The sequence below is a fragment of the Ahaetulla prasina genome, chromosome 7 (genome assembly GCF_028640845.1).
Source record: "Ahaetulla prasina isolate Xishuangbanna chromosome 7, ASM2864084v1, whole genome shotgun sequence".
NCBI lineage: Eukaryota > Metazoa > Chordata > Lepidosauria > Squamata > Colubridae > Ahaetulla > Ahaetulla prasina.
In genome coordinates this window covers 17,229,141-17,252,594 of record NC_080545.1, presented here as the reverse complement: position 1 = coordinate 17,252,594, position 23,454 = coordinate 17,229,141, and the positions used below count along the sequence as shown (strand labels likewise).

At 40.9% G+C, this 23,454-nt stretch overlaps 1 protein-coding gene across 3 annotated transcripts in view; it reads right to left on the bottom strand.

The window, feature by feature from the left end:
* Nucleotides 1-23,392, bottom strand: part of PACSIN2 (protein kinase C and casein kinase substrate in neurons 2) — a 59,601-nt gene extending 36,209 nt beyond the window's left edge. For 2 of the 3 annotated variants that reach the window (XM_058189988.1, XM_058189990.1), the window contains exon 1: nt 23,070-23,213. The gene's annotated coding sequence lies outside the window, so the exon portion shown is untranslated. Of the gene's footprint in view, nt 1-23,069; nt 23,214-23,253 lie in introns of those variants that run through there. The other variant, XM_058189989.1, reaches the window with a different exon arrangement.
* Nucleotides 23,393-23,454: the final 62 nt, after the last annotated feature.

The following is a 23,454-nucleotide window of genomic DNA, read 5'->3' as shown; positions in this document are numbered from 1 at the left end:
GTCCAGCAGCTCAATTTGGCTAGTCAGAAAACTACGGTAAAAGTGATTTTTTTTCAGCTAGAGCCCTTTTGATCTCTCTGAATGGCATCAGCTATGGCAAACTCTGGGCACAACTGCCATTTTCCTGAATATTTTTTCAATGGACATGAACTGTAACACTCTGTCTGCCCCAAGAATCCACTCCATCAGTTTCATTCTTGAGAAATGGTGAGAGACTAATTGAAACAACAATTATGTCTCAGAAAACTGCAGAGGAATCAGAGCCGCAATGTGTACGTGTTTCTTCCACTACATAAAATTGCACTCTTGAGATCTGCTGATACATACAAATGTCTACTTAGCTTCCAAATTAACATAAAGCTGACTAATCACTCCAGAGCTTCAGCAGGATAAAAAAAAAAAAAGCTAAATCTCGAAGTTTAACTTGCAAAATAAACAATCAAAGAGTCACTTTTTTGACTCTTCGTACTTATTTCTCCCTTGAAATACAGCTTTTGTTGATCCCAATAGCCAAGATTCATCAGAAATTTCTGGCCCATTCCAACCTTCATACTATGAAGCAGCGGCTGCTGATAAAAATAGGATCGCCAGCATGATGCGTCCGATGTCAGATATGGCACAAGAAGAAGTCCCTGTATGATTCCAGACAAATTGGCAAGGGGTTGAACTAAATGATCTCCCAAGTCCCATCCAACTCTGTTATCTTGCAGAGGGAGACCTCGACTTACAACATTTGTTGTACATTTAGTGACCGCTTAAAGTTACTAAAAAAAGGGGGGGGAGATGAAGGATCAATGTAAAGGAATGATTGAAGATATGTAATTAAGAAATAGAAATAATCTGAAATGAAATCGGGGCTGCTCAGCTGCCATTTCAGAAGGGAATGGAAAGGGAGAGGAGAGAGTGAAGGAAGAAAGTAGGTAGGAAAGAGAGAGGTAGAAAAGGGGGAAAGGAGAGGAAGAAGAAAGGGGAAAGAGAGAGGGTTAGAAAGGGTGGAAGAGAAGAGTAGGGAAGGAGGAGAGGATGTAGAAAAGCGAAGGAGAGGAAGGGTGAAGAAAGTAGAAGAAAGTAGAGAAGGGAGGAGGAAAGGTTTGTTAAGGAAGGAAGTGGTAGCTGGGCAGGTCCGAATAAGTAACAAATGAAAGTTAATGACTAACTTTGAATAAGAGACTGTATATTGAATAGGTTGTTGGAAAATGGAAATAAAACTTTTTTACTAAAAAAAAAGTCTTATGACCATTTTTTAAAGTTATGACTGTTGCAGCATCCCCATGATCGCATGATCAAAATTTGGACGCTTGGAGGTGGAAGGTTGTATTAATTGATTGTAAGATACAAATGGAATAAGATGAAGACAACGTTAATAGCTAAAATATATGAGGGGAGGTTTGAGAAATATGCTCAATAAATGAGAAAATCGGGGTTGTCTGGACACCAGAAATATTGAAATGAGAATAAATAGAGCAATGGAGAGCGATAAGAAGGAGAGAGATGGAAAGGGAGAAGGAGGGAGAGAGAAAGAAAAAAGGGAAGAGAGAGGAGGAAAGGTTTGTTAAGGAAGGAAGTGGTAGCTGGGCAGGTCCGAATAAGTAACAAATGAAAGTTAATGACTAACTTTGAATAAGAGACTGTATATTGAATAGGTTGTTGGAAAATGGAAATAAAACTTTTTTACTAAAAAAAAAAAAGTCTTATGACCATTTTTTAAAATTATGACTGTTGCAGCATCCCCATGATCGCGTGATCAAAATTTGGATGCTTGGAGGTGGAAGGTTGTATTAATTGATTGTAAGATACAAATGGAATAAGATGAAGACAACGTTAATAGCTAAAATATATGAGGGGAGGTTTGAGAAATATGCTCAATAAATGAGAAAATCGGGGTTGTCTGGACACCAGAAATATTGAAATGAGAATAAATAGAGCAATGGAGAGCGATAAGAAGGAGAGAGATGGAAAGGGAGAAGGAGGGAGAGAGAAAGAAAAAAGGGAAGAGAGGAGGAAAGGTAGAGGAAGTAAGAGTAGGAGAGAAGGTTAGATAGGGAGGAAGGAGGGGGAAGGGGAGAAAGGAAGGGAAGTAGAGAAGGAGTAGGAGAGGAGAGAAGAAAGTAGGTAGGAAAGAGAGAGGTAGAAAGGGGAAAGGAGAGGAAGAAGAAAGGGGAAAGAGAGGGTTAGAAAGGGTGGAAGAGAAGAGTAGGGAAGGAGGAGAGGATGTAGAAAAGCGAAGGAGAGGAAGGGTGAAGAAAGTAGAAGAAAGTAGAGAAGGGAGGAGGAAAGGTTTGTTAAGGAAGGAAGTGGTAGCTGGGCAGGTCCGAATAAGTAACAAATGAAAGTTAATGACTAACTTTGAATAAGAGACTGTATATTGAATAGGTTGTTGGAAAATGGAAATAAAACTTTTTTACTAAAAAAAAAAAAGTCTTATGACCATTTTTTAAAATTATGACTGTTGCAGCATCCCCATGATCGCGTGATCAAAATTTGGATGCTTGGAGGTGGAAGGTTGTATTAATTGATTGTAAGATACAAATGGAATAAGATGAAGACAACGTTAATAGCTAAAATATATGAGGGGAGGTTTGAGAAATATGCTTAATAAATGAGAAAATCGCGGTTGTCTGGACACCAGAAATATTGAAATGAAAATAAATACAGCAATGGAGAGCGATAAGGAGAGAGATGGAAAGGGAGAAGGAGGGAGAGAGAAAGAAAAAAGGGAAGAGAGGAGGAAAGGTAGAGGAAATAAGAGTAGGAGAGAAGGTTAGATAGGGAGGAAGTAGGGAGAAGGAAGAGAAAGGAAGGGGAAGGAGAGAAGGAGTAGGAGAGGAGAGAAGAAAGGAGGGAGGATGAAAGGAGGGAGGAAGAGGAGTGAGAAGGAGAAGAAAGGATTGCTGTGAAAAGGAAAAGATGAAATGGAAGAAAGGCAACTCCGAATATATTAGGATAAAAATTGAAACAGTTAAAAAAAAAGAATGAAAGAGAATGAATACTAATCAAAATGGAGAAATTAGAACTTGAGGGCGAAAGAAGATATGACTTAAGTGAAATGAGCAAGGAAATATTAGGATATGAATCAAAATTATGAAAAAAGAATATTCTGCCAAAAATTGTAACTAAGTAAAATATATTTGAATGTATTGAATTGTATAAGATATGATATGGCCAATATTCTGTTCATAAATCATGTATGTGTGTAGGGGAGGAAATTAAAAAAATCAATAAAAAACTTGTGTTTTTTTTTAAAAAAAATGGCTGCTTGGCAACGGACTCACATTTATGACCGTTGCAGTGTCTCAGGGGTCATGTGATCACCTTTTCCAACCTTCTGACAAGCAAAGTCAATGGGGAAGCCAAATTCACTTAACAACTATGTTGTTAACTGAACTGCAGGGATTCACTTAACAAGTATGACACGAAAGGTTGTAAAATGAGGCAAAATTCACTTAACAACTGTCTCACTTAGCAACAGAAATTTTGGGTTCCATTGTGGTTATAAGTTGAGGACTACCTGGATTCTGTATCTTTGGTTATAGAACAAGACCTGGGCCTCTGGTGGCTCAACAGACTAAGCAGTCTGTTATTAACACAGCTGTTTGCAATTACTGCAAGTTCAAGTCCCACCAGGCCCAAAGTTGACTCAGCCTTCCATCCTTTATAAGGTAGGTAAAATGAGGACCCAGATTGTTGGGGGCAATAAAAGTTGACTTTGTATATAATATACAAATGGATGAAGACTATTGCTTAACACAATGTAGCCGCCCTGAGTCTTTGGAGAAGGGAGGGATATAAATTCAAAAATAAAATTCAAAATAAGACAGCCTGGTAGATATTAATTGCAAAGTCATTGGGTAATGAAATACTGTACTGAAGCTGTTCAGTAGGATAGGTCCACCCAATGATATGCTAACAGATCAGGCTTCAAATTTCTACTCTGCATTGCTGAAGCACTTTGATATCGTACAGGAAAGGTAGACCAAGAACGATGCAGATCCAGAGAATTTCACTTCATTTTCATGCCAAGGAAAAATATGCAAGATCTGAAGTCATATACAAAAGAAGATGAAGGTGATATGAGACAAATAAAATCAGCAATATGATATTAAGGCCCAGAATAAATCAATCCATTATTTAAATAAGATGGAAGTGGCAAAGATAAAATTGAAAATTGCAAACAAAATGGCTGACAACAATAAATGGAAGAATCCAAAAGATTGTGAGAGTTTTTATCCTGTATGTATTTAAACATATCTTAAAATCCATCATCTTGTATTGAAAATTATCTTTGTACAAATCATTTAAAGCTTTTCGATTCACTTGTACATCAATGATAAAAACATACATATTTTTCAAACCGAGAAGTCAAAGCATTTCTATTAATAAACCACTTTCTCATGGAGTAAGAATAAATTAATACTAAAACCTGTTCCTAGCACTAATGCTATGCAATGACAAAATAAAAATAAGCATATTTAGGAAAATATTATGAAGTCATGGCAACACTATTCCACAACAATTTCTGCTTGTGGAAGGCAGATTTTTAACAAGCAGATAATGAAGCATCAACATTAAACTAGTAATGAGTCACTTCAGTTTGTTCAAACATGGTAACTGATTAAAAGAAAAATTGTATTTTAACCAGGATTTAATTTCAGGATTTCACTTCATGTTTTCTCACAGCAAAATACAATGTATTTCATTTGTGAGACAATAAAAAAGGTGATATTAAAGAGTACAAACAATGCCAAGATTTTAAAAGTACCATTTCTACAAAGTAAAATGGACAAGACTGAGATCCAGCTTTTAAGCTAAACTATTTTATTTTTTAAAATGTGCATCATTGCAAATACAAATCAGATTACTTTTACGAATTACTCATTTAGTAACTGCTCTGAATATTAAAGAATAGTTCTGAAGAAATGAATCAAGTAACAATTACAATAGGTGGAGCAGTTCATGTAGTTTTGTTAACTATGCAGAAATAGTTTGCTATAGTTTCTGAAATGTCTTTGCAACTTCCCAATTCATCCTTTACAGTTGGGATTTTCTGCTCACAGGTTTTCTGATCTGTGGAAACACAGTTCAGGTTCCAAAGATCCAAGATCTATTACCACAGCCAACCAAATACTGGTAGTTCAGTGATGGCGAACCTTTTTGGCACAGAATGCCGAAAAGGTTTTGCGGAAACGTTGCACATACGCACAAGCTCTTCAGGGCCGTGCTCTGGAAAAGCCGAACCTCTGGGTTCTAGCGCGAATGGGAGTCCAACAATCATCTGGCCGGCGTACATGTGTTGTTTTCGGCACTGCCGCACGCATGAAGGAATTGCGTTCTGGAAAAGCCAAACTTCTGGGTTCTGGCGCGCATGCGCACCCGACAATCAGTTGGCTGGTGCGCACGTGCACACTGGTTTTTAGAACTGCCACGCGCGCAAAGGACAGGTGATCGTCATGCGCGCAGAAACCTGGAAGACAAATAGGCAAGGCCGTGCATCCCAGGCGACGTGGTTTTGCATGCCACTTTGTGCATGCGTGCCATAGGTTCGCCATCACGGCGGTAGTTCCTTTCCATGACTTGAGGAGAGCAAAGTCCTCCCGCAAGATGCAGAATATGGATCTGAGATCCCAGAGTTCTCTATTCCTGCACCCCGCTGTCACCCAACACAATGGAGCTGAACTTCTCCATCGGAATGCAGGAGTAGAATTCAGATCTCAAAGATCTGTTTGTCTCGAGAAATAGTGGATGCTCCATCACTGGAGACTTTTAAGAAGAGATCGGACAGCCACTTGTCTGGAACGGTATAGGCCTCCTGCTTGAGCCGGGGATTGGACTTTGAAGACCTCCAAGGTCCCTTCCAATTCTGTTATTTCTACCAATGCCAGATACATTATTGTGATGATTCTAATAAGTTTTATCCATGCCTCACTGTTTCAACAGTGGAAATTGAGGACCTGTATACTGCACGAATCAAGAAGAGGGCCATGAAAATATTTACAGATCCCTCATATCCAGGACATAAACTGTTTCAACTCCTACCCTCAAAACGATGCTATAGAGCACTGCACACCAGAACAACTAGACACAAGAACAGTTTTTTCCCCGAAGGCCATCACTCTGCTAAACAAATAATTCCCTCAACACTGTCAAACTGTTTACTAAATCTGCACTACTATTAATCTTCTCATCGTTCCCATCACCAATCTCTTTCCACTTATGACTGTATGACTGTAACTTTGTTGCTGGTAACCCTTATGATTTATATTGATATACTGACCATCATTTGTGTTGTAAATGTTGTACCTTGATGAAGGTATCTTTTCTTTTATGTACACTGAGAGCATATGCACCAAGACAAATTCCTTGTGTGTCCAATCACACTTGGCCAATAAAAAATTCTATTCTATTCTATTCTATTCTATTCACATTCTCCCCCAACTCTCATCCAACTGGGGTCAAAGGAGACAAGCCCAATTCCCCAATGCCATAGATCAAGGGTGTCTAAACTTGGCAACTGGCGGAGGAATTCTGGGAGTTGAAGTCCGCAAGTCTTAAAGTTGCCAAGTGTGGACACGCCTGCCATAGATGAACAAAACATGAGCTTTTAAAATAGCTACATATTTTGGTTACTTGAATAATCAAAAGTACTTTAAGATGATTACTGGCCAAATGAGCCTCAGATATCTGTTGGCCTGCTGTCTCTCATGGCTAGCAACTTACCCCAGGGGTCTCCAATCTTGGCAACTTTAAGGCTGGAGGACTTCAACTCCCAGAATCCCCCAGCCAGCAAAACTGGGAGTTGAAGTCCGCCAGGCTTAAAGTTGCCGAGATTGGAGACCCTTGACTTACCCGATTTGTGTCCTGCATTCAATTTGTACATAAGGCCCCCTCCTCCTATTTTCTCCACAACAACTCTGTGAGTTGGGGTGGTTAAGGGAGTGGGTTCTAAAAAGGGCAGATACCATAAAGAAACCATTTGAAATGTATAACAAATTATTAATACTCCCATTGAAAACCAAGCATCCACATCCTGGGAAATAGTATTGTTGTTTTTAATTGGAAGTAATTCAGAGGTTGTCCTTGACTTACAACCAACATTTCTGTTGCTAAGTGAGGCAGCCGTGAAGTGAGTTTTGTCCCATTTTACGGCTAGTTTTGCCACAGTCATTAAGTGAATCACTGCGCTTGTGAAGTGAATTCATGCAGTCATTAAGAAAATGCCTTCCGTCATTGACTTTGCTTGTCAGAAACTGGCTGAGGTGGTTACAAATGGTGATCACATGACCCTAGGACGACCCCAGCTATCCTAAATACTTACCAGGCGCCAAGCGCCTGAATCTTGATCATATGATTGTGGAAATGTTGCAAGTGTCATAAGTGAAAAAACTGGTTATATCAGTTTTTTCAGTGATGTTGAAAATTTGAATAGCAATAGCACTTAAACTTATATATCATTCACAGTGCTTTTACAGCCCTCTCTAAGCGGTTTACAGAGTCAGCAAATTGCCCCCCAACAATCTGGATCCTCATTTTTACCCATCTCGGAAGGATGGAAGGCTGAGTCAACTTTGAGCCTGGTGGGATTTGAACTGCCAAATCGCAGGCAGCCAGCAGAAATAGCCTGCAGTACTGCATTCTAACCACTGCACCACCACGGCTCTTGTCACTAAATGAATGGTTATGTTATAAATCAAGGACTACCTCTATTGCCTCCAATTTAAAAAAAATCTATTGTCCAAGATGTGGATGCTTGGTTTTCAATGGGAGTATTAATAATTGGTTATACATTTCAAATGGTTTCTTTTTGGTACAATATTTCACTTATGCAAATGATTCGAAACTATTCTCTTTGCATATTTGGTAATATCTTGTTGACGCCTTAAAATCCCAGTGGCTCAGATGAAGTCATTCTTTCTGCAGCACACATTTTTTTCCTCCCCTTTAACTATTTTTAGTGCTTATGTACTTTACTGGGTATCTTAACCTCCCTTTTCTAAATATTTTTAGTGAAATATTTCTAGAAATAGTATCCTTAGTCTTTGATCAAAGGTTATTGCATTTGCTTGTTTCCTCTTTCTTTCAAAAAATAAAATATAACCACTTTGGAAAGATGGTTCAAATCTCGGGCCACTGTTTTTCGTAGAGATTTGATTTTTTTTTAAAAATGAACATTAAAAATATCATTTATCTGGCTTATAGTCTATTGGGAACTCCAAGAAATTAGAGCAGATTGTTTCCACTCATTAACAATTGATTAGATTTAAAATTATGTGAGCAAATAATTTTAGGTAATTAAAAGAAATATTTCACTAAAACAAATATCCTACAGCAATGCCTAGAGAAAACAAAGTAAGCACTATCTCAAGGTTATGCAAACATTCCAAAAACTTTTTTGTAGATCCAAAGGCTTTAATCCATTGGAATTAAGAGAAATGACTCACTGATCAAATATATCTTACATATGCCAAGGACATTTCTCCTCCTCAGGTATGAAATATTCATAACTGTGTGGTTACAAGCTTCTCCACTGCTTGTTAGAAGCCAGTTGCGAAAATGGCAATCAGGTCACCACAGGACGCGGCAACAGTCATAAACACTCATTGATTGGAAGAGCCGGAGTGTTGTGTCTTGCCCGCTCTCACAGCAGCCGGGGCCTTCTTATCTGCTCCCGAACACGGAGGAATGTATGCCTCCCGGCCCCAGTCCTGGCTCCATGCCCAGACAAGCTGAAGAGGAGGGGGCACCTCCCGGTCCCAGCCCTGGCTCCATGCCGAAGCAGGCTGCAGAGGAGGGAGCACCCCCCGCCCCCAGCCCTGGCTCCATGCCCAGGCAAACGGAGCAGCTAGACCCCGACCCCTCCTCCACAGCATGTGAGCCTGAGGAAAGTTTATTTCCAACAGCTGCTGATTGGAGTGACCCTCGCATCAGAAGACTGGATAGGCGGAGGCAACAGAAGGAAGGGAGGGGCAGGCCTTAATGAGTGCTGAGTCATGGAGCCACACCCCATGGCCTATATAAAGGATCTGCTTTCTGGCAGTCTCTGAGTCAGGCAAAGTCGAACTTATCTTGCTGAAGTCACTTTCTGGTCTCCTGCCTGCTCTGAGGACTTTGCTAGGACTTTGGGCAGAGCTGCAGAGGCAAGCCTGATTCGGATTTCCCTGACCCGGCTGTCAGCGGAGGAGTGGGACACGACACGGAGAGTCACCGATATGACCACGGGAACGCTGCCGTTGTAAATGTGAGGACTGGTCACAAATTTACACCTAAATAAGCACACACGTAACGGACACAGCAGAAATATATAAACTGGTAATCCCCAACTTACAATCATTCGTTTAGTGACCAGTCAAATTTACAACAGCACTGAAAAAAGTGACTTACAAGCTTACTTACAATGGCACTTATGATCACTGCAGCATCTCTACAAGTCACAGGATAAAAATTTGGGCACTTGGCAACTGGCATGCGTGTGCGTGTGTGTGTGTGTGTGTGTGTGTGTGTATTTATATATTTATATTTGTGGGACGCGATGGCTCAGGGGCTAAGACGCTGAGCTTGTTGATCGAAAGGTCGGCAGCTCAGCGGTTCGAATCCCTAGTGCTGCCGTGTAACGGGGTGAGTTCCTGTTCCTTGTCCCAGATTCTGCCAACCTAGCAGTTTGAAAGCACGTAAAAAATGCAAGTAGAAAAAATAGGGACCACCTTTGGTGGGAAGGGAACATCGTTCCGTGAGCCTTTGGCGTTGAGTCATGCCAGCCACATGAACACGGAGACGTCTTTGGACAGTGCTGGCTCTTTGGCTTTCAAACGGAGCTGAGCACTGCCCCCTAGAGTCAGGAACAACTAGCACATATGTGTGAGGGGAACCTTTACCTTTACCTTTTTATATTTGTGGACTTACGACCAAAATATATTAATGAATTTTGCCTCATTTTTACAATCTTTCTTGCCAGTGTTGCTAAGTGAACCCCTGCAGCTAGTAAGTTAGTCATCGGGCTGTTAAGTGAACCTGGTTTCCTCATTGACTTTGTTTGTCAGAAGGTCGCAAAAGTGGATCCCATGACTGTGGGACACAACAACAGTCATAAATATGAATTGATTGCCAAGCATTTGAATTTTGGTCATGTGACCATGGGGATGCTGCAAAAGTTGTATCTGTTGAAAAACGGTCATAAGTCACTTTTTTCAGTGCTGTTGTAACTTTGAACGGTCACTAAATGAACTGTTGTAAGTCAAGGAGTACCTGTACTCTCTTGAACCCCTTTTTGTAGACTGGAACCACATTAGCTGTTTTCCAGTTCATTGCTACTTCCTGAATGCTACAAAACATTCAGTGGCTCCAAAATTACAACTGCCAGCACCTTCAGAATCCTAGGACAGGGGTCTGCAAACTTGGCTCTTTTAAGACTTGTGGACTTTAATTCCCACTTTGGGAGTTGAAGTCCACAAGTCTTAAAAGAGCCAAGTTTGCAGACCCCTGCCCTAGGAAGTAAACCATCTGGGTCAGGTGATTTGTACTCATCCATGTTGGATACGTATTCGCTTACTAATTCCTTGCCTACTTTGACTTGCCTATTTTTTTCTATCCCTCTCGGTGCTTCTTAGGTTGGGTTGTTGTTTTTTTCCCCCCTTTTCAATAAAAACAGGTGCAAAGGAGGAATTAAGCAGTTCTGCTTCCTCCCTGCTGCCTGTCACCTTCTGGCCATCTGCTCCCGTTAGCAAATTGACTACTTCCTTGACTTATTGAAAGAAGCTTGTATTATATTTTTGCCACTACTTGCTAGTTTTAGCTCATTCTGAGCCTTAGCTTTCCTGACTCCCTCCTTGCAGATTTGGGCTATTTGTGGATATTCTGTTTTCGTTCGGGACCCCTCTTATATCTATATAGCTACATAGCTATATCTCTATGAGGGCCCCAGAAATAAATAAACACACACACATTTGACCCTTTTATCACTTAATTTGCCAGATAACTCTTTGTGTAAGCATGCCAGTCTCATGTGGTCTTTTGTTTTTTCTTTCTTTGTGTGGTATTGCTTTTGCTTTGACCTTCATTATCTCATTTTTTTAGAGGGTTTTCAACTGTTTTTTTTCTTTTAGGATATCCATCCATGACTCCTTCCTAGACTCTTTCTCAGCTTGTTCAAGTCAGCTCCCTTAAAGTCTAAAACACTACTCTAACTTGGTTTAGTTACCTGTGGTTGCGTTACGATGAATTCAAGTATGACAGGCTGCTCTTCCCCAGAACAAATTCTCCCTCAACCACTTCGGCCCTGTCAGTAGGATTAAACTCAGGATGGCAGTCCTTCTTGTTCCCTCCTCTCCTTTTTGTATGACAAAGTTGTCAGTTAGGCATGTCAGGAACCTGTCTGGTCTCCCACTCCATGGGAGTTTGATGTCATGGTAATTAAAGTCCACCATTATTACACTGGTGTCTTCCCTGCACAGCTTAGCTGATTAACCAAGAGTTCATCCATTTCCTCTGATTAGTTGGGTAGTCTATAGTACACACCAAGGGTGGACTGCTAGGGGTTCGCAGGGGTTCAGGAGACCCTCTAGCTAAGATTCTGTGCAGTTCAAAGAAGCCCCAAATCCCACTCCTGGGTGGCCCCACCCACCCCACCCTGCCCCTCCCAGGAGTCCCCACACGGCTCATTTTGGATGCAGGTAAGTGCAGGGCACACACAGAGGCTTGGGGAGGGTGAAAAACGGGCCTATCGGAAGTTCGGGAAGGCTGGAAATGGGCCCGTTTCTGGCCTCCAGAGGACCTCTGGAGCTTGGGAAGGGCGTTTTCGCCCTTCTGGAGCCTTGAGGGAAGCCCGGGGAGAGCAAACCCCCTCCGCTGTGGTGCAGGAGTCCAACTAGGCCACAGCCACCATGGCCATGCCTACCCAGCAACTGGGCAGAGATCCCCTTGCTAAAAATGTTGAAGCCCATCCCTGGTGCAGCCCTATAGAAAAGTCATTTCTTTTTCCTCTAGTCTTTACCCAAACATTGTCAAGGAGGCTTTCATCCCTAGTACAGGTAAGCCTTTCACTCACGACTACAATTGAGAGCCCAACATTTCTGTTGCTGAGTGAGGTATTTGTTAAGTGAATTTTCCCTCATTTTATGACCTTTCTTGCCACAGTTGCTAAATGAATCACTGCAGTTGACACGGTTGTTCAGTGAAAGGTGGCTTCTCCATTGACTTGGCTTGTCAGAAGAGCGCAAAAGATGATCACATGACCCCAGGACACTGCAACCGTCATAAATACGAACCAGTTTTGCCAACCGTCTGAATTTTGTTCATGTGACCAGGGGGAGGCTGCCACGGTGGTGTGAAAAACAATCATAAGTCACTTTTTTCAGTGCCATTGTAACTTTGAACGGTCACTAAACAAACTGTTTTAAATCGAGGACTACCTGTATTGTGTATTTCTTGTAGTAATTCTTTTTTTTTTTTCATGTTTTATTTATTTTATTTATAACATTCAACTTCCATCAAACAGTGTGTGGTCTGGGTACAGTTATTTTTAAACAATCATAATCCACATATTTGTCGTAGTATTCATCACAATATTATTAATAATAGAATAATAGAATAACAATAATACTTAACATCATCTTCTTTAACAACTCTCAAACAACTAAAAAAAGGAAATTAACTTTTCCTCTTTTTATATCTCCTCCTTTCTAACTTCTGTTTTGCTTGTCTAGCCATTGATAAAATACATCCCATATCAAAAAATACTCAGTTTCAGTAGAAATTCTTTACATACAACACAATCTGGCCCTCTTTCGTTGGATCTGTTTCTTTATATCCTTTTAATTATCTGTTCCAGCCATGGGTCCCATCCCAGCAAGTTTCAGTAATAGCTACTATATCATATCTGCTCTCATATACTGTAAGATATAGAGACTTACCTTAGTTGCTTTGTCCAAAACAGCTGCATAATTCAGAACTCATGTACTAAAACCACTAATGCAATGGGCCATTGATCAAGAAACATAGCCAAAGCAAGAGACTAACTATGTCTACCTTCCGAATATGCTAATTTAATGTGGATGAGGGACAATGAATTTCAATTGAACCCTGGCATGACGGAGTGATTTTGGGTGCACGGAGCCTCAGAATCTGAGTGTCTGTCATTCTTAGTTCTGGATGGGGTTGTACTACCCAATTCGCAACCGAGGGGTTCTCTGGACTCGCATCTCCTGCTTAAAGAGCAGGTGGTGGACAAGAATAGGAGAGCTTTTACACACGCTCCGGTTTGTGCACCAGCTGTGACCTTTCCTGGATTGGTAGTCCCAGAGCTCAGTTACTCAAGCCTAGATATCTCTAGTTCTCCCTACTGCAATGCACTCTACATGGGACTACCTTTGAGATCCATTTGGAAGCTTCAGGTGGTGCAGTTGGTTCTGTCCTGTTTATGCTCTTTTCGTTTCTTCCTTTTTATTCTTGCAAGCTGCCTAGAGTAGCCTTGCAGCGAGATAGACGGCAAATACATTTAATAAACAAACAAACACATACATACATACACAAACCAACAAGCAAACGTGTTGTAATTTGGCTCACTGAATTATGAGCAAGGCAATTTTCTATATTCTGTCTCCGGTAAATACTCATATTTATGAAAAGTAAACAAAAATAACAGTAATTTAGTGATAATTTATATTCTCCAAAGTCTGAGCATTTAAAAATCAGCAGTTTTTATTAGCCCAACATCCCGCTAAGTAACCAGCCAGCCAGCATTCTATTTCAGTGGTTAGATCCCTCAGTGGGGAGATACAAATATAAAAGTATGTCAGCGGCACTAAATTTGGAAAACACAGCCTGATCACCATCTCAAAGATATAATCTCAAGTGATGCTGTGAAAAAAACTTACTGAAATACACAGGGGATTAGTCAAAACTAAATTAGAAAATACAAACAGAGTCAATTCACTTTATTATATTTTGTTGCAAGCTCCACTTATTTATATGTGTGTATGTGTGTGCGCGTACGTGCAATCTTGATTTACAACATTCTTACAATCAATATTTTTCCATCCTGCCTTCATTTTATTCATATTCTGTGTCTGGAAGTTTGGCTTAGGTTGAGTGACTGGTAAATCCATACTGGCTACCAGCCCATTTTATTTCTAGGAAGTCCAATTAAGTTAATTTGAATGCTAATCATTATGTTAATGTAATTTAAGGCTATGAATTATTAGTTTATTAGTGATATAGTTAAGGCACACTTAATATTTAGATGGTACAGATTTTTATTTCACTGTTTTAATTTCATGTTATTGATACATTCTTAGGTTGCATAATTTTTCAGATTAAACAAAACTCTGCTACACATTGTTTCCATACAACTTTGTCTCCTTACAACAGTTCTCCTGCTTGAGCAGGGGGCTGGACTGGAGGACCTCCAAGGTCCCTTCCAGCTCATTCATTCTAGTCTATTCTAACATTTTAACTATCATTGTTTTCACAAAGACTATGGCAGAATTATTGCGGGAAGTACAAGAATAGTTGGAGATATGTTTTAACGTAACTAAACATTAAGGTCATAGGCTCTAAATCTCAAAGATACAGGAAATGCTAACCTGCCTTTCCAGTTGGACTGCAAACTGTTCTTACACAAGCTTAAGGTATTTTCCTAGACATTCTCTAGTTCATAGAGTGGCACTAATGTCAGTCTTTCTGAGGAACATAATAAACTTGCTTGATTTTCTTCTGAGAATGGAATAAACCTTTTTAATAATATTGATCTTAAAGCAAGATTTTATAACTGCCAACGGTAACTGCTTATATCCAAGTAGAGCAGAATATCATGCAAAACACTTGGTAAATTAGTTACCCATGCTTAAAAATTCCACAGTCTGTCAAACCATTGAACTGTAATGTATCCCTGGACTTTCAACCCAATTATGAAATGGCATTGCATCACACATTAAGATACTACTGTTATGACCCAGGTCGCCTCCAAGGCAGAGGCAGGAATCAATAGAGTCCTTTATTGCTTTGATTAACGGCCACAACAAAAAATCCTACAATCGGGGTGAAATGCTTCTGGTTCAGACCGGATCGTCCGATCCAGTAGCGATGACAGCGGGGGGTTCGGAGAACCGGTAGCAAAAATCCCTGCCTCCCCCCATGCCCAGCTGACCCGCGCGATCATCAGAGGTTTTTTTTTTTACTTTTAAAAGCATTTTTTCTTTGGCCAAAAAAATGCTTTTAAAAGTAAAAAAAAAGCCTCTGATGATCGTGCGGCTCAGCTGGGATCATCAGAGGAGCCTTTTAAAAGCATTTTTTCCTTTTAAAAGCATTTTTTGGCTGAAGAGGTTGTAGAAAAAATGCTTTTAAAGGTTTTAAAAAAAAAGTTGGACATGCCCACCAAGCCACGCCCACAGAACCGGTAGTAACAAATTTTACATTTCACCACTGCCTACAACAGCTGGTAAGGCTCCACCCCACACTAACCTGAAGGCAGCCACCCTCAGTCCCCAAAACAAAAGCCAGTAAACAATAAAGAAAGTCCAAAGAGAAGGTGCAAGCTCACGGGGCAAGGTCCAGAGTCAAGGTGCAAAGGGCAAGGAAGGTCCACAAGGCCAAAGGCAAGCCATAGGCAGGAGCCACAAGTCAAAGGCGGGGAAGTGTTCCTAACAAAGACAACTCCCCCCAGCTGATCCTTAAGTCAACCCACACCAGCTGTTCCTTATGAAGAGGTGCAGGGTGACCTCCCAGAAGGACTAGCCTTGCAGTCCTTCTCTGGGCTTGCCTAAGCTCCGCTCTTCGTGCCCTTGGATCACGTGGAGGAGGCAGCTGTTCCTCATCAGAGGGGATCTGCTGACTATCAGCACCACTGCCTGTCAGCAGCCGATCCTCCTCTGTGTGAGGGCAGGCAGCTCTCTGTCCAGTTGACCACCTCCCCCAATGCCTGAGGGGGCCTGGGCAATGGTGGGATTCAGCCAGTTCGCACCACTTCGGGAGACCCGGTTGTTAACTTTCTGAGCAGTTTGGCAAACTGGCTATTGGAAGAAATCATTAGGGCAGAGAACCGGTTGTTAAATTACTTGAATCCACCACTGGGCCTGGGACAGTATTGTCCTCAGATGCCTGGCCTCTCCAAGCATTCCAAGGGAGACATGCCATCCCCATCGGATAGTCCCAGTCCCGGTTCCAACTCCCAACTCCGATGATGTCATGGCAACTACAGTGTTTTAAAGCAGGGGTCTTCAACCTTGGCAACTTGAAGACTTGTGGACTCCAACTCCCAGAATTCTGGGAGTTGAAATCCACAAGTCTTCAAGTTGCCAAGGTTAGAGACCCCTGTTTTAAAGAATGTTACCAAAAGCTAATCGGTACATAATTTCTAAATATGCTAATACTCGGATGTATGGAAGTCTGTCATTCTGTTAACCCCAGGAAACACCAAGTCACAAAATGAAGAACCAACTTGAGCCTTTCTGCCAAGTTTGACACTTTGGATGAAACTGGTAGGAAGTTGGCAGATATCAGTAACTCAGTAAGAACCATCAGAAATTCCCTCGGGATATGGGAATCCTTTACTTTTACACACACACACACACAAATCCCCCAAACTTGGACACATCACCCAAGGTCAACACCAAGGTACATAAAGAGGATGAAACTGGACAAATGCGACTGCCATTCAAGTAAAAATGTCTTTCAGGGTATCAGAGATCACACCAATTAATAAATTAAAGATCCCTTCCTTTGAAAGCCACTTCCAGCCTCAAAGTTTAACAGGAAGCCACTTGATATCGTAAAACCCACAAGCTCAGCATGGAGATCCTTGACTGTCAACACCTCTTTTTGGCCATCCAGTTAATTACAGTTTTCAATGATTTCTAACTGGCAACCTCTGTTGCTCGGAGGAACAAAAAAAGACATAAAGGTTAGCACCTGAGAAATGTAACTTGGGTAGCCAGTTTTCGATCCCTATTGTGTCCATTATGCTGTTGAAATAAACTTTGCTCCAAATAATCTATGGAGGACTTTGGTCTAGATTCGAACTCAGGATTTTCTTCTAACACTGGCCTATCTTTCCAGAGGTCCTTATCAATGCACTGTTTGAAATCCTACCATTTTGTGCAATGTCTTTAGAAAGAACATGGTGTGTGCAATAATAATACATAACATGCCTGGCCTTCCTCCTGAGCATAGTTTCCCAATACATTCATGACTGGGATTTCCTGTAAAAAAATTCAGTGTTCTGATTACACAAGAGGAGGATAAGAAATGTGGTGCAAATATGGTGATATATATATATATTTCCAGTGCAAAATGAAAATGTAAAGGCAGCATCACTAAATTTAGACTATGCAATGTCATTCACTATACGTCTCCTTGTCTTTCCGTCCTTGCAAATACTGTAGCTCCAATCATATCTATATATTAATAAAACTACCATCTATCTCTTCCTCTCATCAGTTGGATCATGTCTTTCTAGATCTATCATCTTTCAACATACTGCTTTGTATGTATCTATGTACGTATCTATGTACCTTATTTTTCAGACTATAAGACGCTACGGACTATAAGACGCACAGTAACTTTAGAGGAGAAAGTTAGACAAGAAAAAAAAATCTGCCTGTGCCTCCACTGCCTGTTCGCTGCTGCCGTGGCCCGTTCACCACCGCCTGTTTGCTGCCGCCGTAGCCCGTTCGCCACCGCCGTGGCCCATTCACTGCCACCCATTCACCACCGCCACCTACAACAGCTGATGGCCAATTCGCCACCTACAACAGCAGATCGGCACCACACCAACCCCCCTCCCCCACACCACAATATTCACTGTATAAGATGCACAGACATTTCCACTCACTTTTGAGGGGGGGGGGTGTTGTATTGTCCGAAAAATATGGTACGTATGTACGTACTGTATGTATGTAATTTGCTCACTGATGCTCTTCATTTAATCAATCTATCAACCTACTTTCTCCTCAAAATGAAAATTATTGGATACTTGTGACATTTTGCTTGTGTTACCTTGTTCATGAAATTCGTTTCCCAGAGATAGTTTAGATTGGGTTTTTTGTAAATTTTAAGGCTCGATCAAAAGCTTATAATAATCAATAATGTTCGAAGACATTATTATTGTCCTTTGCTTTTGCTGTACATTTATTCATAGGTCATACAGTTTTCTTTTCGGGCTAAACATAAATATTATGAAAAGCACAGAAAAGGAGCAAAAACCGTAAGCTAAAGAAATTAAAGACATGAGATAAGAAAAAGTAAAGGAAATACAACTAAATCTAAATCTCTCCATCCAAAGTTTGCATGCAAAAGCAAACACAAGAAAAAGTTCAATAGTACAATAAATATAATTTAAAAACTGCAAGAAAATTTTGCTACAATTAATAATTAATAGCATAAGGGAGGAATCAGACTTCTAAGAGCTACAGTTAGCAATATTTTTTGTGTGACTTTCTTAGACGTTTCTGAAGAATGGTCATCCAAAAAGAAGGGTCACCATGGCCATTAAAGTCACTAACAATTACACCTCTTTATACATCGTAAAACTGTTCTCTTTTCCACCAAGTTGCTTCATAGATCAACTTTTTTTCTTTTAAACTTCTCATCAATTCCATCCAATTGCTACTTCTCATTTCTCCACCTATTCACTCATGTCATCCTCATCCAGTTCTCTTTATTCATTTGACAATTAATTGTCAAACTGTCAGTTGTGATTTGACAGGGAAGATATCAAAAGTGATGGATAACACTTGCCTTTTAGGCTCAACCTTCAACCATAAGCGAAAAAGCAATCAAGAAATATGCCCAAGCCAGCACTGGATAGAACACCCATAAAAAGCCCTTGGAAAAGTTATTCAAATGCTGTGGTCATGACTGCACCAAAATCATGCGAGCTGCAGATATTATGGAAGCGAAAGTTGGACTTTGGCCAGCCAAGGAAACAAACCGATGGCTTATCGAACAAATCTACCCAGAGTTTTCACTCAAGGGACAAATCATCACGGTCAAATTATCCTACTTTGGACACACATCCTGCAAAGCCCAACTCTCTGGAAAAGATCAAAGGAAAGAAGAGGATAACCAGTAGCAAGGTGGGTAGACTCTGGGAGGCCTGAAAGAACAGGTTAGGGAAGCTACCTCATCAAGAAGATCTATTTATGGAGTTGCCAGGAGTCGAAAATGACTTCATGGCATCTACAAAAATCTCTTTATATGAAAGAAGAAGAAAAAACTCCACAGCATATTTCCTTGACACTGGTTGACTCACCAGTATTTGTATTTAATCCTCAACCATTCAGGGAATTTTTGCGCAGATTCATCTTGTACAACAACTGTGTCTTTTCGGGGATCAGCAGACCATTCTCTCAATAATTCATGCCTTAGCTATCTCTTATTTGGACTAACGCAATGGCCTTTAAATAGACTGCCCTTAAATACAGCATTAACTAGGCCAGAATGAAGCCATGCAAATGTTACACTGGCAGTCTTCAATATATTTATTAGATGGCTCTACTTCGTTAACTACTTACCAGCTGGTTTTTGGAGCAACTCAAAGTACTACTGATCATCTATATAAGCCATTCAAGACCCAGCCCTAGATATTTAGGGATTGCTCATCTCCAATCGTTTCTGTCTACCCTATAAGATCAGGTAGTGTTGGTGTGCTGTGGGTTCTATAAACAAAAGTGTCATTCTTTTTTTTTTTAAATTGGCTGCATAATCTCGTTTGTTTTTATTCATTCATTCAACTCAGCACGCAAGACTAAAATTTGCTGCAAAGGGAATAAAAATTCATAACAGTCAATGGGATATTGGAATCCTTGCCAGTCTCAGCCCATTGAAAGCACTCATGTCTGCTGTGGACTTTGCCTTCAGGATGAGCAGGAAGTGAAAACATCTGAGGAAAGAGTTAAAACAGACCCAGTTTGCCTCCAAGAATGAAGCATGCCTCTTCCCGACGTTCATCTGGGTCAGAAATACACTAATCTTCCATATCTCTCTTGGCGATGTTGAAATATTAAATTAAACAAAACTGTCCTTATGAGAGCTTAGGGACATGTCTTATCTATTGCTGAACCTGTTCTCTGGTATTCCCTCCAGTCTGTTTCTCTTTGACCCAGCTGACCTTCAAGAAAACTGTAAAAGCCTGGTTATTCCAAGAGGTCTATGATGATTTGTAATATCATTATGATTTTTTCAGTGTCTGCATTCCTTACTGTAATGCTATTATATTACAGTACTTATTCCTCTATGGTTTGTTACCTTTGCTTCAGATTAGACCGCTTCTACACAAAAGTCAAATTTTGTTTCTCTAGCTCACACACCGAAAAGGGGCAATATATTGGATATTCTGATCAAAAGTAATTTAGGAAAAAGCTGGTACACCGAACTGTGGTCAAAACAGCACAGAAGCCCATGCAAGATTCTATGCAAGAGAGATCCAAACAGTATGAGGCGATGTAAGGTTCACAAGTTACACTTAAATAGAACATAATGTAAATCAATGTTGTTTTAGCCGAATTTGAGAAGAGATCCAACTGCCATAAACAACAGTAGGTAAATAAACAATGCCTTAAACCAGATCATTGTGCTCAATTCAGAAATGACTGCAGGCAGAAGCATCATTATCTGGGAGGGAGGGAACAGAAACTGGATTTAATAGAATCTCAAAACAGCGTAACTGATTATTTCATAAGAGTTACATTTCTATTTCCAATTTGATCCATTTGCTGCTGTTCAAGCAGGATCTTCAACTTATCAAGATTAAGCCTCCGTTTATTCATTCATATTTAGTCCTTCACTGAGTTCATTTAACACTTCGTAATAATATATGCTAGAATTACAACTTGGTTTAGATATAAAAAGCATGAAGGACCACAGAACTTTCAGGATCCCAAATAACACTCCCTATAGATAGCACTGCAAGAAGTTGTCTCCACACTCCACGTTAGTCAAATCTCCCAGATGGATCCCATGGTTGATGGCATGAAATATAGAGCGTTTAATAGGAACTCACTCCCTTTACCATTCTTAGTAACCATAACAAGAATTGGAAGACAGATAGTCCCTGTGTTAATATAAAATGAACGATTACGGTCAGCAAAATCAAGATAGCTTACTGCTGCTCTGTTTCTTCATATGTCTATTCTTTTACTATGAATAATATCATACATTTTTTTTCTTTTCCATGGTTTGGCTCTCATCAAAACAAGGGTGTTTTTCCACCAAATATCTAAACATTACTTCATATCCTGAACCTGTAGGATTTATTTTGGATCTAGGAGGTGTTTCTTTTCAGATTGTCAATGTGTCTCATTCCACATATATAATTACTACTTTATTTATCTCCACATCTACAACTTTGGCTGGATTTTTTTTTTCCTATTCAAGCATTCTCAGACTACCTGGAACAAGTCTCTGCAGTTTTCTTGGAAAGGCTCTTCAGAAGCGGTTTGCCATTTCCTCCTTCCTAGGGTTGAGACAAAGTGACTGGCTCAAAGACACCCAGGTGGGTTTGTGCCTAAGGCAAGACTACAACTCACAATCTCCTGGTTTCTAGCATGGTGCATTCATAATTAAAAGCCAAATAAGGTTTAGAAGGAAAAAATTAAGATAGGCCAACTAAAGAATCTCTTCGTTAACTAAATGCCAATCCAGATTGATAGATTCAGTGTAAGCACATTATTCTAATGTTGAAACTATTAAATTATATTCTAACTTACAAGTTGCATGCATGCAGCGTCTGGTTTGTTAACATTTGGTGTGTCATGAGAACCTAGATAATTTTATAATTCAATGAACCATGGTTAAGGTAACCAGAAATGTGAGTAAAGAACAAGCAGTGAGCAAGTGCTTCAATTCCAGAGCAACAATCATACAACAAAGTAGGGCATTTGTCCAATATATTCCAGGTAAGAAGGAAAATGTTATGAAATCAATGAATACTAATTTGTAATCCTTTCTAACCAAGCCAGACTACAGGTAGCCCTCAACGTACAATAATGTATACAACGTACATAATTGAGCCCAAAATTTATGTTGCCAAGTGAGAAATTTGTTAAGTCAGTTTTGCCCTATTTTATAACTTTGCCTGCCACATTTGTTAAGTGAATCTTAAATCAGTAACACGGTTGTTAAATGAATCTGGTTTCCCCATTGATTTTGCTTGCCAGAAGATCACTAAAGGGGATCATATCATCCTGGGACACTGCAACTGTTATGTGATGGTCAGCTGTCAGGCATCCAAATGTAAATCACATGACCATGGGGATGCTGCAACGGTCATAGGTGTGAAAAATGGTCATCGGTCACTTTTTGTCAGTGCTGTTTGTAACTTTGACCGGTCCACCAAATGGTCTGCTGTAAGTTAAGGACTACCTATCCTGTCAATCTTTATTATTACGGTTCTCATTAGTTTTTAAAGGAGACTTGTCCATTTGTCTCTTAGATGCCAGGAAACTCCTGGTGTTTAGCTTTCTCATTTTCATCCTTTATTACCACTGATCTTCTCCCGAAGGAATTTTCTCCCTCATTTTAAACCGCTCGGTGACTCAAAGTCATTCAGGCAATTTTGCATGGCTGAAGGTGCAGCCCTATACATACACACAGCCCTACATATACAGCCCTATACACACACACACACACACACATGCATACCCAAGTTCGACCCGTTCCCACAAAAGGAAGGATGGGTCAGCCACCAACCCCACTCCTCCTGGCGGAGGGTGGGCTTTTGAACTCCACCCGCCAGGCAAGCTGGATCCTCGATCCGCCTTCCCCAGCCCTTGGGCGAGGCTCATTGGCCGATGACCTTGAACCAATCGACTTCTTCTTCGACCTACTCAGAGGGCACTAATTCCTTCACCGGAGGAGGAAGAGGGGGGGGAAAGGAGACCAAAAGGTGATCACAGAAGGCTTGCGAGTAGGAAGAGTCCACTTCCCACCCCTTTCGGAGGACTGGCAGCCTCCACCACCACCCCAGATCCCACCCACCCCCACAACCCCCGGGATCCATCCCACTAGCCTGCGACCCATCTTTCCCTATAGGCTGAATGGGGGGGAAAAAACTCTCAAGAGGAAACCGATCTCCCTTTTTCGCTTACTTGCTGGTGTCCTCCAGGATCTCGAACTTCTTCCTCGGTGCCCGGCTCCCAGCGGCGAAGAGGAAGCTCCGTCCGCCTCAGCCCTTTCGCCTCCAAGGCGGCTTCCCCGGGGCAGCTCGAATGGCCAAGTGACTCCGATCCCAACCCCCGCCCCCCCCCTCCCTCCCTCCTCCCCGTCACTTGCCTCAGTTGGGAGAGGCGAAGAACTCCTTTCACGGCCTCCGCCATTCGCGTCCGGGCTCTCATTGGCCGCCTCAAAGAAGCGCCCGCTCCCGATTGGATAGCCGCAAAAACTGCAGGATATCCGCATCCGCCCCGCTTTTCTTCGCTTCTGTTTTTTTTTTTTTTTAAACGAAGGGACCCGTCCCGTTGCTTTTCCTCGCCA